The sequence below is a fragment of the Talpa occidentalis genome, unplaced genomic scaffold, assembly GCF_014898055.3.
Source record: "Talpa occidentalis isolate TD23 unplaced genomic scaffold, MPIMG_talOcc4v2.1 talOcc4.12, whole genome shotgun sequence".
Lineage (NCBI taxonomy): Eukaryota > Metazoa > Chordata > Mammalia > Eulipotyphla > Talpidae > Talpa > Talpa occidentalis.
In genome coordinates this window covers 20,368,923-20,385,236 of record NW_023601212.1, presented here as the reverse complement: position 1 = coordinate 20,385,236, position 16,314 = coordinate 20,368,923, and positions in this window count along the sequence as shown.

Sequence of the window (16,314 nt, the reverse complement as noted above, 5' to 3'; positions counted from 1 at the left end):
ACATCCATAGGCCTCCACCTTCGGGCTCCCCTTCTTTCCAGGTTTCAGCGATCTCATCTTCAATCCTGGAACATTTCCTTTCACAACATTAACATGCTTAGTACCTCTTGACTTTACTTTCTATATCCTTTCCCCTACAGATATATTTTTGTGCACCCTTCTCAGCAAAATTTCCTTAAAATAGTTGCTACACATGTTGTCTCTGCTGTTTCTCTTGCCATTCACTCTTTGGTTACCTGCAATCCGCATTCTCTACCCATCTCTCTCCACTGAAATGATTCTTGTGAGGGCCACAGATGGATGCTTCTGCTTTCATTTTAAATTCCCAGCAGCATTTCTTTCACTTAACCTCTCCCTTCTTTTTGGTTTCTGGGACATCATTTGCTTCTCGTTTTCCTCTTTCATACTGGCTGTTCTTTTAGTTTCCTTGACTAAGTTATCTTCCTCTGCCCTACCTCCAAATATTGGATTCTTAGAGTTCAGTTCCAAGGTCTCTTCTTTCCTCTCCCACTCTAGCCTCTCCCTAGATCATGTTATCTATTGTCCTGGATTTAAATAACATATTTATGCTGATAAATTCTAAATCACCAGCCCAGACATCTCTGAGCCCCAGACCTGCATTTCCAACTGCCTTGTAAATATTTCTATGTAGATAGCTGCTGGACGTCTTAAATTAACATGCACCAGAGAAAACTCACTCTGCTTCCTCCCTATCCTTCAATCTCGTCTTCCCCATCATAGTAAACAGCACTGCTTTCCACACCAGTTGCTAAGGCCAGTATCATGGAATTCATTCTTGACTCTTCCCAATGCTGCCTACCTCTAAAATATGCTTATCTTTATTTCTACAGGTACCAGCTTGAAGAGAGACACTCAATAAATATTTGTTTAATGAGCAAACAAGTAGGAAAAAATTTTTTGTTTGCCCACTTGAGGTACTCTGGAGCAGGTTGCTGGGAGTCTTAGTGTGAGAAATTGGTGTTTTTGTTGCGAACAGGGTAAGAAGACGCTGGAAGTAGGAAAAAGATTTCCCTAGCCTCTAGAATAGGAAGGGATCCTACCTACGGGTAGATGAGTCAAGGTGCCCAGATTGTTTTGGGGCCACATACACGGGTGTGCGGGAAGAAAGACTCACATAGGCTAGGGACCAAACCCTGCTAGGCCACACCTTGGGAACTTTCTTCAGTTTTCTTCATAGAAGGGTTTGTAAACTCACAGAGTGAGTCAACGCTTGGAGAGCCCACTGAAGGAACTGTAGCATGTTTGGAAGAGGGGCAGCTCTAAAGGATGAACACAGAGATCAACAGCAGTGTCAGTGGTGGTAGGAAAGCTCTAGGATGACCAGAAGCCACTGAACATGTATGAGCTTAGGGCCCTGTCAGAGAAAAGTCCTGTAACAGTGAGTTCCCAAGCCCTCATGCCCCTGAGTTACAATAGGCACTTTACATACCCACACATCCTCTATCCCCCTCCTAGACCATCGCTGTCCATATTCACATTTTTAATGCTCCAAGAAGCTCTACAGTAGGGAAAATGGCTTAACTTTATTTCATGCATGTTCCAAACATGTTTGTCCTCAGGGCCCTTTATCATGGTATATCTTTAACATGTCATTGATCCCTATTGTCCCAGCAAATACAGGACTGCAGAGAGACAATATATCCCAAACCTGGACACAGACTGTGGATTCCGGAGAGATATTTACAAAGGGTCTGCAAATCCCTGAGTATTCCAAACCCTGAAGAAACAACAGCTTTCAAATATATATGTGCTGCTTGAAATAATGTGCCAACACCTGTCGTTTAAAAAAGACTAATTCTTAACCACTCCATATAAAATGTGTAACTGTGATCCCATTATGTGGGATCATGAAGACAATTTTCTCATTAAAAAGGACTCTATAAATAAAAGTTTATGATTCAACCATCGTCAAAATGATTTTGACCTAGAAGTAACAACGGCTGATGTCTTCTGGTGCTTTGTAGGCTCAGGCACTGTACTTAGTGCTGTATAACGATTGTTTCATTTAATCCTCATAACAATCCTCTGAGGGCTGTACTCATTACGAATCTCACTTACAGTTGAGAAAAATGAGGCTTAATGGCATTAAGTTTAGCAATTTGTTGAATGTCACACATCATGAAGTGGGAGAGTTGGGATTTGAATCCCAGAGCCTGAGTCTTGACCATCCGACTGTGTGGCCCTGGTCAAGGCAGCGCATCCCAAGGGGCTGAGGCACAGACACGCATTTGAGCTTTCCTCGGGAAGAGTGGAGATTTCTGTGTCCTGTTTTATGGCAGCTAATTCTGTTTCTCCAAATCCCTAAGAAATTTCTCGAAGGACCTCTTCTCCACACGACCACAGTCTTTCTCCTTTTTCTTCATTAATTCTATGACTAAAAAAGGAAGAAATGCAATTCAGCATTTTGAGGACAATGAAGGGTTGGAAGAAGGGACCTTTCCTCACCTTTCTTTTCAGCTAAAAAATGAACACTTGTCCCTTGTGGGGTTGAAGCTATCTCCGTAGCACCTTAAAGAGAATTGAAAAACAGCAAAATTTGAGAGAATCACCAAGAGGGTTACAAAGTAAAATGGTCCTGGGGGAGGAAGACTTTCCTAAAAGAGGGGAATGGATATGGTTCAAACTGGGGCTCATCACCTCACTTCTGATAATAATGCTAAATTATGTGCACACTTCTCAGCCTGGGACCAGGCATGTGATTTGAGTGAGATAAGATCTATCTTTGAACCTTTGGCAAACCAACACACCAGAGAGAAAAAGGAAGGCAAAGGTATAATTGTGGTCCTTCATGCATAAAGATGACAGTGATTGCAAAAGTACAAGTCCTTGACTCTCTGCCCCATAAATTAGCTCCCGTGTGCCACTGCCTAATGCCTCAGATTGACACTACTTTTGTCTTTCTTTCAGCATATGGAGTAGGTTCGTGCTTACACATAAACACTCCATCCCAGATAGCATCCCACCAGGAAAATGGAACATAAAATTGCTTTCCTGAACTGCTTTTCTCTTAGCAAGTTATTTTCCAGAGTTTTCCCAGCATGTCTCAAGCAGCACTCTAACACCTCAACTCCTGAGGTGCCAGCGGGCATATGATAAATGATGGAGTAGGAAGAACACTTATTTAGCATGTAGATGGGAGTTAACAATTGAACTGCCCTTTTAAGAGCTGCATTTAAACATGTGGATCTGAAGGTTTAGACTAGTCTGCTTCACACTGATCTATCCTTAGACCACCCAGAGTGATAACACTCTTTGAGTAATTTCTTTTATAGATTAGTGTGGAGCACTATATTGTCTCAGTGTAAATATATGTATGTTGTGTGTTTCTTCAGCTACAAGCAGGGTGAATGGAGAAAACCAAGGCCAGGAACAAAGATACTCCAAGGTGAGGCCTGGTGGATGTGTACATTGATGATTGGCTCACAGATGGGCCTCAAATTGAGCTTTCTGGATGCTGACTGGGAAAGGGACAGGAGCCTTGTCCATTCACAATGTCTAGAGGAAAAAACCCCATTACTCAGAGGAATTTTAGCTCATTTTAGCACCAAGGTCAGCTAGGGAGTTCTCTGTAGAGGCCTGGGGGAAATAGATACTGTATGACGCCATGAACATTATTCTCAAAACCATTCTTTGCAAGAGTTAGTGAGATTCTTTGGGCTGTTACTCATGAAGAGCCTCTTTCTCAGCTAATAGCATCTTACCATACAAATAATTCTACAGGGGCTCAATATAATGTAATGTAGAGAATCACCTCTCTGCTGGTCAATAAAGTGCAAACAATAAAATAAATTGAAACCTGAAAACATTATATTAATAAACGGGTTGGTTACCATCTGAGTATAAAAATTTACATTTTGCCATTTGATGCTTTACTGACTTAATCAGCTTGGGCCTCCCTGGTGGCACAGGCGGTTGAGCACTGCACTGTGAGGCTGTCCCCAGCCTCTGCAGCATGGTTCAATCCCAGCTGGCCAGCAAGAATCCCACATGGTGCAGCAGACCTCTCCTGTCTTGTCCGCTGCTCCCCTCAGCAGTGTATTTTATCAGTCTGCCTGTTCTATTTCCCGCTCTGTGTCCGGTGAATCCTCTCACCCTCCTGCACATCTGGCCTGTACCCCGGTTCTTGTATAAAAGTAAATAAATCTTTTTTTTTAAAGATTTATTTATTTATGTATACAAGAACCAAGGTACAGACCAGAGGTGGGGGGAGGGCTGGTGAGAGGATTCACTAGAGACAGAGTGGAGAACAGAACAGGCAGATTGACTGAAATACACTGCTGAGGAGAGCAGCGGGCGAGTCAGGAGAGGTCTGCTGCACCATGTGGGTATCTCCCTGGCTGGGGATTTAACTTGTGCTGCACTGGCTGCTGATTGCTTCATAGGTGGCGTCTTAATCCCTTGCGCCATCAGGGAGGCGCAAATCCTTGTATTGATATACTTTTAAATTTAAGGGCCATCAGGGAGGCCCTTAAAAGTAAATAAATCTTAAAAAAAATTTTGTTAATCAGCTTGGAAAGTGTCCTATGCTTTCCCCATAAGTATCACAAGCATCAGAAGGAGAATGTAGCTGAGAGCAGTGAGCAGCAACAGCCTGGAAAAGGGTAATACAGTCATCTGTATCTTCATCATCAAAACCACAAACTCTACTCTTCCAGGACCTTTATTTATTAAACCCTGTACACACTCACTTTCAATGTGTTATGTCTGTAATCATTCAGCAACACTGCAAGAGGAGCTATTTTTTAAAAAGACATTGGCAATTATAACCATTCATGAATTGTCCCCAGTTCATAAGTGATAGAACCACAATTTAACTCCAGTTCTGACTTTGCATCACACCATACGGCGTTTATATTTCTAATGTTTAACTAGGAGTTTGTTTTCCCCTGATATCTTGCAATCCCTCTCTATTTTGTATGACTTCCTTCCAAATGGCACATAGGACAAAAAGTCACTTGAAAAAAAAAATCACTCTGTTGATCTTTTGAGTGTATTTTATACTCCAGTAGAGAGTGAGAAAGAGATGGGGGTGGGGGGGGAACCACTTTTCACTCCTTTTACTCTGTTGGTTGCAACAGTGCAATCTGAGTTCTCCAATAATAAGGTCCAGATGTCTGTTGTCTTAACACATTTTCATTAAACACTGCTTATCTGCATTCCATTAAATAGCTTGCTGCCCCTTTTGAGTCTTTGGGACAGGGAGTTACTCTTTGGTTTTGTTTTCCTGCTTGTATGTGTTTCATTTCATCAGCACACAGCAAACTGAAGCTAGGGAACGTCCTTGTGGCCCTGCCTCCCACACAGATGCATCCAAACCCCAGACCCTTCCTGGCTGACTTAAGATCAATAAATTGTTCAATTGCCCCAAATACCTATCTGAGCCTTACCCGTATAATTTAAGAATATCGCTTTGAAAGAATGGTTGAGCAAGTGTTTTTCACGGTCAATGATTACATTGGAGAGACAGCATAGTTCACCTGACATGTGAAGGTTTTTACTCAATATTCTATTGTCAAGTCTTATCCATATGGAGATCAGAAAAGCTGGTTTGTTCACTTTTACAACTGGAAATTGGCCCAGTCAATTGTTTATTTTTTTTAAAGATTTATTTATTTATGCATACAAGAACTGGGGTACAGGCCAGAGGTGTGGGAGGTGAGAGGATTTACCAGATACAGAGCAGGGAACAGAACAGGCAGACAAACCGAAAGCACTGCTGTGGGGAGCAGCGGGCGAGACAGGAGAGGTCTGCCACACCATGTGGGTATCTCCCTGGCTGGCTGGGATCGAACCCCCACTGCAGAGGCTGCGGACAGCTTCACAGCACTGTGATCAACTGCCTGCACCACCAGGGAGGCCCCCAGTCTATTGTTAAAGTCATAACTAAAAAAAAAAAAAAATCCTTGTATTGATATACTTTTAAATTTTTTCCAGTTTAAAAAAAATGTTTTGCTGTTATAAACAGCTGGAGTGACTATTCTTATTCATGTCTATTTGTGGACATTTGCAGGGATTTGTCTGGACTATACACTAAGATATGGAATTAATGATTCATAAAGTGTACCTCATCTTTACCTTCACTAGATATTGCCAAGTTGTTCTCTGTGTTCCATTCCTACCAGCAGTGAATTGGCTATGTGAGGTTTTTCTTTTACCCACATCCTCACCACATCCTCACCAGTCCCTGATATTATTATATTTAAAAAAATTTATTTTGCATACCTGATGGATATGAAATATTATTTATTGCGGTTTTAAAGGTTCTCAAGTGTTTGAAAAATAGCTGACTTGCTAGATGTCTGTGAACAGCCCTGTTTGGAAGGGAAGTGGATTATGCATGGGAAGAATTCATTTAATGAGTTCCCAGTGGCTGTGGTCAAGGAGGTCAATTGCTGTCAGTGCTTTGAACAGCTATATTTAAAATAAAAATGTCCCTGGGACTCATATTTTGACAAAATGTAAAAAGTTCTTGCCCTTTCCTATGCTATTTCCTTTTTTTCTTTTCAGATTGGGGTATGAACTACCAACAAATAAATATGGCAAGATTGGTGCATGGGGGAAGTAGTGGCTTAGAAATGTGGAGGCTGACTTTAGGCAGTGGCCTGAATTCCCGTAGACATGCTTTGAGATGTTCCTTGCTGTTTGGGGTGAGGAGAAGTGGGTCAGGGGAGGGGGTCGAGTGGAACCTGGGCAGAGAGGTGCTGGAAAGACTCCCCATGGAGATGGGCTAGCCATGTTCTAGAGGCGAGCAGCCCTAACTCCTGAGCCTGATTGATTGGCTGCCTCTTAATCCATGTTTATCTCCCCCTTTGTTATCTCTGAGCCTTTAGTCAAATCTATTTCATCATTTTAGCCTTGATGCAAATCAGTGACATGGAATCAAGGAGAGTCTGAAGTCCACTTGAATATTATTTGTGAAAGAGCAAAAGTGGCCCCAGAGACAACAGTGATTTGTGACTGGACTCCAAAAGACTCCAAAAGAAGTCGGTTGCCAATCTAGTATCCCTGTCTCAGGTAGAGCTTCTACCTCCATTTCAACATTCAAAGATTCTATTAAGGAAGGTTTGATTAAGGGAGCTCGTGGGGTTTCTTATACTTCATTTCCCACACAGGCTGCAGTAGCAGGTGAATTCTGGCTGACCCGATTGTGAAATAAATCCCTTATTCCTTCATTTCCAGGGAGTCAGTGTGATATTGCAGAGAGCATGATCTTTGAAGCTGGCAAACTTGAGTTCACAGCCATTCTGGGAGAGGTCTGTGAACTTGGGCAAATTACTTCAAATCCCTAAGCCTCCAACTCTTCAGTTCTAATGTGAGGGTAAGAGTGACTGCCATGGTGTTACTATGTGGATTAAGTGTGATAGCCTATATGAAGTATGATAGCCTGTGTGAAGTCAAGACATGAGTGAAATATTAGTCCCCTCCCCCTCTTCCTTCCACCTGCACCCGTCTATCTCTGGGACCAGCTTTCCCACACTCCAGGGCCCCTGGCATTTCAGCCCATCAGGATCCTGCGAGATAGGTCTGCTGGCACCAGACCTTGGGTGACCTCCATAACCTTCCTAAAACTTGACCTCTTCCAGATGTCCCTACTATTGGGTAACAGTTCATTTATAATGATGAACTCAGTATTGTACCTCCTGAACCCAAAGAAATCACTCCATCAACCATTTCAGGTACCAAAGCAGGTTTATGGAAGAGATGTGGTATTTGGGGGCAGTTGGAATCTTGCAGTAATTAACACTAACCTTCGTATTATACCACTTACCTTCAGGACAAGTCTTGGTGCTCACTTTTGAAATGAATGGACTTTTCGTGGAAAGCCCCCAGGGAACAGTCATTGTCCTTACTGCACCCTTAAGGTAGCTGCCTCTCCTCTGGAAGAGATTTAAAAGCAATAGATGGGATTATGATTATCTGGCACTCTTTGATTTTCAGTTTAAAAGTTTAACAGTTGGTGGGCAGCTTAGGTGCCAGCCCCATGGAAGCTTTCATCTCTCAGTTGCCATTTCAAATTGCCCCAGCAACAGTGTTCTCCTCCAGGAAGAAGGCAGCCTCAGATAATGGAATTCAAATGGAAACTCTGGCCTGTTGCTTACCCATGGACACTCAGCAGACTGGAATCTTCCTTCCCTCTGGCCCTACAGCCCTTTACAGGCAGCCTCAGTGAAGAAACTAAAGATCAAACAAGTCTAATCTCTGACCCCACACTGGCCACCTAGCAGAGTTCTGGCTTTAGGGCAAGGAGGATCTGAAGTGCTTCCTGTTGCTTTCAAAACCATGTTCATTCTCCACAGGGGCCGCGGAGGCTATCAGTCTGACATACCTCTCAGTTCCGCAGGGAGACTGAGACACCATTTAAGTCTTATTCCAACAGTTCTCAAATCATGTGGGTATTACCAAGCATGCAATCATCATCTAAAAACTCAATTTTAAAGTTCTTTGGGAAAAATAAGAGGGGAACCTTTCCTCCTGTTTATGCTGAGATTTGCTTCTCTTCAATAGTGTAGCTGTTGTGTCTTTCTTAATCTTTGGTGATTACGCTTTTAGTTTTTCACCTAGACTCCAATTTGCTCATAAATCTCTTCATTTTGCCTAATTTAAATGTCTTGGCCAACTTCATCTTTTAATAATGAGAAACAAAATTGGAGACTTAATGACTGGTAAGGAGAGAATTTTCATTTCATCTGGAATGAAAAGAGCTGTTGAAGGCATGTGCATGCTCTCAGACAAGCTGCCCCGGCCTTAGCTGGAAACTACCAAATGTGACTTGATACTATTACACACTTTTTCTACCCAGGATAATTCTCCAGTATGATTACTTGAAAATCCTTCAAATTTAGCCCTACTTAGACCCACCGGATTGCTATGTCTCTATTGATTAGCTGTGAACTATTAATTGAATTCAGGCCATCTGAGAAGCCCCTAGGTCCCTGGGGTGTCCCTCACATGCCCCCATCAGAGCCCAGACAAGTTACCCAGCTGCAATACACTTTTGCCTGAGCCGTATAATGGGGGCCCCGAGACCACACAATCAGATAACTAGGCAGGAGGGTACTATTTCAGCACTTCCACCTGAGCAGACTTGAACTTAAAAGAGAAAAAAAAAAACTATACAAACTATAAAAACTTCTTCTCATACATTTACCTGTGTAAATGTATCAGAACACAGCATGGCTATGTTGCCTAGAATTCCCTCCTTGTCCCAGAACTGAGAGGAAACACTAGCTGGGTAATTCCCTATGTGAAGAGAGGAGCTCTGGTTTCTTTTGCTTGCATAGAATATAGTGGGTTCTCTGATGGAGAGGCCTCTTGCTGCTGGATAGCATAATGGGAACTAGCTGGAGATAAACCAGCCCGTTTCTACTAGGGGCTCACTGGATGTGGAGAAAAAAGTCTCAGACTCTCCCGGGACCACCACTGAGGTGTGTCCCAGGCCATCCTTCCCCATCGGGTATCACATTTCTAAGAAGAATCCTACAGTTTCTCACTTAGTATTTAATCATATCTTGTCTTAGGTTAGAATGCTTTGTGCAATTAGACTTGGTTTTTACCATTTACACATTATAAATGCCTCCAGGGCAAGAATCTTGTTTTTTATTTGTTGTTGTTGTTGTTTATTCATTTATTGATTGATAAATGAATCAGCAATTAATCTCATTATTCCAGCACCTACTATGCTAAGAACATGATGCAGGGCCTCCCCTGGTGGCGCAGGTGGTTGAGCGCCGCGCTGTGAAGCTGTCCACAGCCTCTGCAGCACCAGTTTGTTCCCGGCCGGCCGGCGAGGGTCCCACATGGCGCGGCAGACCTCTCCTGTTGCGCCCACTGCTCCCCTCAGCAGTGTATTTCATCAGTCTGCCTCTTCTGTTCCCCCGCTTTATCTCTGGTGAGTCCTCTCACCCTCCCACACATCTGGCCTGTACCCCAGTTCTTGTATAAATAAATAAATCTTTAAAACAAACAAACAAAAAGAACACGATGCAAAGCTTATTTCTAGGGACTCCAGAGAAGTGTGGTACCTCATTTCTGCAATCCAGTATTTCACAATCTTTCCTGATAAGCTCAAGGCATGTGGAAAGTTAGCAAAGCAGGAGCACTCGGTAAGATCACAATGATTCAAAAACACAAAAGTGACTAGAAGCACATTTTAATGCATTCCTGATACTTACTGACTTTTCCTCTGCCCTTTTGGATTTTCCAAATTTTCTATAATGTATGTGTATTATCATTTATAAAAAATTAAATCTTAAGTGCATTACGTAATAATGCAGTTACAGAAATGTCACAAAATGAAATAGTTTCAGAGCTGGACGAGAGACCCAGGAAGTTCTTTTGGTTTCAAGTGCCTGTTATCGTATGCCTTAGCATCTACAGAGAAATGTATACATGATAGATGTTGAAGGAACTTTTTTTTTAACTATGTAATAATAAATGCTTATTAAGTATGAAGTTTGTTAGTTGAAGACATAATTCCTTGTCAGGTATTTTGTAATCTTATCTTTCATTATTAAATAAATCTCTTCTGTTATTTTGTTGCTGTGTTTCATATCTCTTCAATTGGATGTTTTGTGTTATATATTCTTTCCTCCTTGCATTATAGTTAAATACATTTATCTCCTTTTTAAAATGAGAATTTGTAGGCCATACCTGACAGTCATCGGAGGTGAATGTTGGAATGAAAAGAACTACACTAAAAATAGACAAGATTTTAGAGATAAACAACTGCATTCAAGTCCTAGCCCCACGACTGACTTCTAAATTGTTGCCAGCTAAGAAAAAGAGTTTCCTTCTCTGTAACATGAGGAACATATTACCTCACTATTATGAATATAAAAATAGCATAGATAAAACATACCACACTATCTGGCAATTACTCAGTGCTCATTAAAAATAACTATTACAATAGTTATAAATAATCATAGATTTTTAATGATAATATAAATATTGTTACATTACTCTTCTCAAATTACCACCATAGAGCCTCCCCGGTGGCGCAGCGGTTGAGCGCTGGGATGCGAAGCTGCCCGCAGCCTCTGCAGCGCCGGTTCGATCCCCGGCTGCTCCCCGGCTACCAGAGGAGGGTCCCGCATGGCGCGCAGACCTCTCCTGCCGCCCGCTGCTCCCCTCAGCAGTGTACTTCGGTCCTTCTGCCTGCTCTGCTCCCCGCTCTGGCTCTGGTGAATTCTCTCACCCTCCCGCGCTTCCGACTGTACCCTGTGCTTGTATAAATAAATAAATAAATAAATAAATCTTTAAAAATAAATAAATAAAATAAAAAAATAATAAAATTACCACCATACTAGTTCATCTAGTTCTGACTTCCCACCAAATGTAAGAATCTTCTCTAACATCCTTAATTTGTTAGGGTAACTCTGACATTAACCCGCATACTCACAGTAATAGGGAACATGCTGCTTTGTTTGAAAATTCTTCCTTTAACTGAGCTCTTTTCTGTATATCAGCAATATGTACAATTAGTTCTAGTGGCTGCACAGAATAAAAAGCCTACTTTCTTTTTCACATGACCTCATCCATCTTCATATCCCTCAGCTGATCCAAAAACCTCCCCCTTCCTGCCTCCAAAGGAAGCAGCTGCTGGTACAGGTTTATTGGCTTGAATTGTTTGACTTCTTGGATCCCAGTGGCTTGGGTAAAATCCTGATGGTCGAGGTATGAACTGAAGTGGAGTGCTGACTGCTAAGGGGCCTTCTGGATTTACCGTTTAGGTGGGAAATATCTAGATGTATAAGGGCCTTACTTATACTTTTCCTCATCTAGATTTTTATCTCTGATCAGTACGTAGGATTCTCTCTGAAAGAAAAACCAGCAGCTGGATGCTTACACCAACAACGAAATGAGTGTTCTGGCTATCGGTAGGTGCTATGTTCAGGCCATCAGATCTCATTGCTGTTAGTAATAATAAACACTCAGAAAACCTAGTCAAAACCCTTTGAGTAAAATTCTACCTCATAAATAATATATTTAGCATCTCTGATAATTTCTGAGCATTTATATTTTGTAGCTTGTTTCAAAAGTCAATTCAAATATTAGAGGTGAACAAAGTTGTAGAATCAAAGTGATTTTTCTGTTCCAAGAGCAGAAAGCTAATAAAAACCCAGCACATACAGAATTCTGCTTGTGTTTCGTCCTTTTTTGTCCCTTCTTCCCGAGACGGCATTAGATGACAATATAATGGGAGCTATCCTGGCAAGGAAGGCAGAAAGTACTGGGTTTGAATCTTTCCCTTTCACTATGGAAGATTTCCTTTCCACTAGCTGTGGAATTTGGGTGTATTATTTAACTGCCAGAAGTCTTCTTTTTCTCCCTTGAAAATAGCAATAATTAATTCAGAGGGTTATTAAGAGGATTAAATAAACAATTTGCAGTGTCTGGCCTTCTCCCTTTCTTTCTCTTTGATCTAAATACTAACTAACACCCACCAAAATAACATTTTTGTAAACCCATCACAACTGTCTAGACTTCCCGGTATCATAATCAATCTGCATATAGAGCTATCATTTGTTGACCTTCAAACCATTAGGAATTTTTTCACATTTTTAAAGCCAACTCTCAAGGGGATATTTTCAGTTTTGCTGGCCCGTAAAGAGGAAACTGCATTTGATTTTGAGTACTTTGGTAAGGAAGATCGCATTTGTTCTGTGCAAGTACCACTCTGACAGGCTTATATTGAAATAGATAGACCACACACCAAGTTTTGGTAATTTTATTTTGGAGCAGGAATCACTTTTTGAAGATAATGAGGAGAGAAGGGAGAAGGCTGATTGATTATTACAAAGCTGGTAGAGGAGTCAGGAGGTTGAATTCTTCTAACCTTTATAAAAGGCAGGTAGACAGCTGGAAGAAGCATACCTGCTGATTGGAACCAACTCCCCATCAGCAGATGAATATTATCAACCTGAGCTCGCCACTAGGTTCATGCCCAGTAAAATAAATGAAGTCATGTTTTTGCCTGGTGTAAATTATTAAGTTGTTGTATGCAAGGTTGCTTTAAATCAAGGGTGTATTAGCATATTCCTGTCACTCAATTTCATACCTGCAGCATTTTTATGTACATTTGCTCTTAGTTGAATTTGCCTCATTCATTCATGGGAACCAAATATGTGCAAGGAATCTTATGCACTATGAAAGAATAAGTAATGGAAAAGGCATTTTCTCTTCACTTTAGGAGCCTTACTCAGCTAGATTGGAATAAGGGGCAAAACTATGTGTCAAGTACATATAATTTAATGTAGATATAATTCAAAGTGATAAGGGCCATAAAGAAAGGTTGGGAATGTTCAAGAGGCAAGATTGTTTCCTTCCTCCCTTGGGGGATGAGGATCATAGAAGACTTCACACATGACATGATTTTTTAGCTGGATCTTAAATACGGGTTGGCTTGGGCAATGTAGAGATGAACAGGATGGGCATTCCAGGAAGAGGGAACCGCTAAAGCAAAGACAGAGAAGACAAGTGTAGGGTAAAGAAAATATCAGGCTTTTCTGCCCTTCCGCCATCAGGATAGATGATGGATCCTTGTCCTGAATGCATGCCTGATGGCGGGCACCTGGAATAGGGTGTGGGCATAGGTAGATGAGATTCAGCTATTCAGCTGAGCTAAGACTGTGCTTTTAAGGGCGGCGTCACGGGGGGGACGCCAGCAGCAGCAGTAGCAGCAGCAGCAGAACCTGAAGCAGAAGCCGAGAAGCAGCAGAACGAACGCCAGAGAGTCCAGATAGAGTGAAGACTCGCTGGGGGCTGGGAGGCTGGCAGGCCAGCACCCCTGCCTGCCATATGCCTGGTGAACCCCAAATAAAAAACCTGCAAAACTACTGAGGACTCTGACTCCTCCTTTACCCGGTCTGCATGGGATCAGAAAACCTGGACTGTGCCATGTCCTGCCTTTACAACAAGCATTGGACAAATAGGATACATAGAAAGTAGCTGTGTGAAGGAAGGTGAGTGAGAAAAGTGTCAGAAGGTGGAAAGACCAAGCAGGGACTGGATCAGGCAGGTCCTTTAATCCTCGAAAAATAATGGCAGTCTCAGCAGATCGGCTGCTTAATTGAAACAAAGGAACTGTTTCTGAGTTCTGTAGATTACCGGCCAACCGAACCACTCAAATGTTGACAGTATCATTGTCTGACCTCTTTGAAAATTGTTTTCTGCCGAAAATGGACAAGTTACTGATAAGCATGGAGTATAAATGAAAGTCAGCCTGCATTGCTCTTGTACGTAGCGACTGTTTAAGAACACTATCAGCAGAGCCTTTGGTCTGGCCATTTAATGCTAGAGGAACTTGACTTTGCAGGAAAGAGTTAAGGAGTCAGCTCAGGCATCTTATCACTCACCTGGGAATGGAGGAAAAAAAAACACCTTTTACTTCATGCATCTACATATACGTTTGGCTTAGAAATAAATTACATCAAAGACCACTCGTTGAGAACTAAGCCACTCAAAGCCTGAATACTAAACCCAGCAATGTTATCCAGAAGCACAGAAAAAGGCTGAAGTGATAATGGAGGGTGTTTTCTTTCTTTTGAAATGGATGTAAGGAGCACTGACAATAACCTGCAGGTCTGTACTAACCACGTGTGTACACACACACACACACACACACACACCCCAATTTAACTTATATAAAAAGGGAGGAAAAGCAGCAAAACGAAATTACTTCAGGTCTCTCCGTATAGAACTATTTTTCATCTGATCCTCTTGAAGCTACATTTTAAAGTCCTGTCACATCGGAGCATCTGGCACACACACTTTCTTTCAGTAGTATCACTTGTGCTATTTACCTACTTGTAACTTCTCTTCTTTGACCTTCACATTTGACCAAGTTCTGGCGATTTAAACTGCTTTCCTATGCCCACTCGGTGCTATAGGATTACTGACGATGTGGAAATGGAAGTTACATTCTGTTATTTTTAATGGAAAAGCTACTAAGAATCTAATCAGAACAATCCAAGTAGAATAACTTCCCAGGCAGACTCCTTGTGCTATGGGTAACCAGAGGGCTTAATGGACCAAAAAGGAAAATGGTTCTAAATGTTCCTGTACATCAAAAATTCAGGGTTTTAGGCCTGTATTAATTTTTCACATTGGTTACACACTCGCAGTTTTGTATTCACACTTCTTCGCCCCAATTTAAGACATGTTTGATCTTTTTTTTTTTTCTTAAGAGCTCATAATCCACCTCAGACTATTTCATTGCTCATTTCAGTTCAGCTTTCTGTATTTTTAGGGCTAGGCTCTTTGTCTCTGCAGGTAATCCCACTAATGCAACTTAAAAGAAGCCCAGGACTGAGACAGTGGTGAAAATCTCTGAACAGTGTTGTCAGCAAGCAGGAAGAAGCATCATAGGGGAGAAGTCAGAATCCCCCAAAAAGGAATGCTGAGGGTAAAAACAAAACAAGGGTGTCAACCAGTCATCTTTTGTCAGAAAAGCACTGAATTCATCAACATGAATTAACCATATTTCACTCCAAGGGAAATCTTGGTTTTCTAGACATCAACAAAATCTTGGTTTTCTAAACATCAAAAACAAATAAACAAAAAAGCAAAAAATTAGCAACCCAAAGGCACCAACAGTTTTATTTCTTCCACTCAGTTTATCTCAAATATCTAGCAATTTTAGCCCCTCGGAATCTCTACGTGGTTTATATTTGAAATCATTGACTCGAGCGCTTTGTTATTTTGTGCAGTATGTTCATTGTCTCTTACAGGTAAATTTTGTCTTCCCAGAGACCAGATCATTTCTTATACTTGGTCATTACTTCCCATGGAATCTAACGTGGCGCTGAGGGCTAGGAAATCCCTTCTCAAGGTCATATCATGGAGCTATGAAAAAGCCCCTGCAGTACGAGAGATCTTTTGATCCCTGCTCTCTTCTTAACTTCTCCGATACTGTCAAGGGAGAGCATGACATTGGGCACAGGCCGTGTGGGTAAGGCTCTTTAATTTCCTAGCAGGTGGGTCATTGCACTTAATTGTTTGACCTCCAGTATCCTCTACACAGTCTAATCTGTAAGTGGGGTCAAGTCCTCAGACCCAGCATCAGTCACAACGTACCGCTCCCTGGCACGCTTCAGTAAACCTAGCCAGTGAAATATTTGGATGCATGCTCTTAGCTAAGAGATGGGCAGAGTGCATGGGGGATTTCTTCATGCCTGTTTTGGGTACTCAGCTCTTTTGCTGTGTCTGATCAGAGAGGTGGTTTTCAGTTGCTTGCCTGCTTGCTCTCAGCACTAGCTCTGCTACAAATTGTTTAATGGTAACATTGTCTCATTC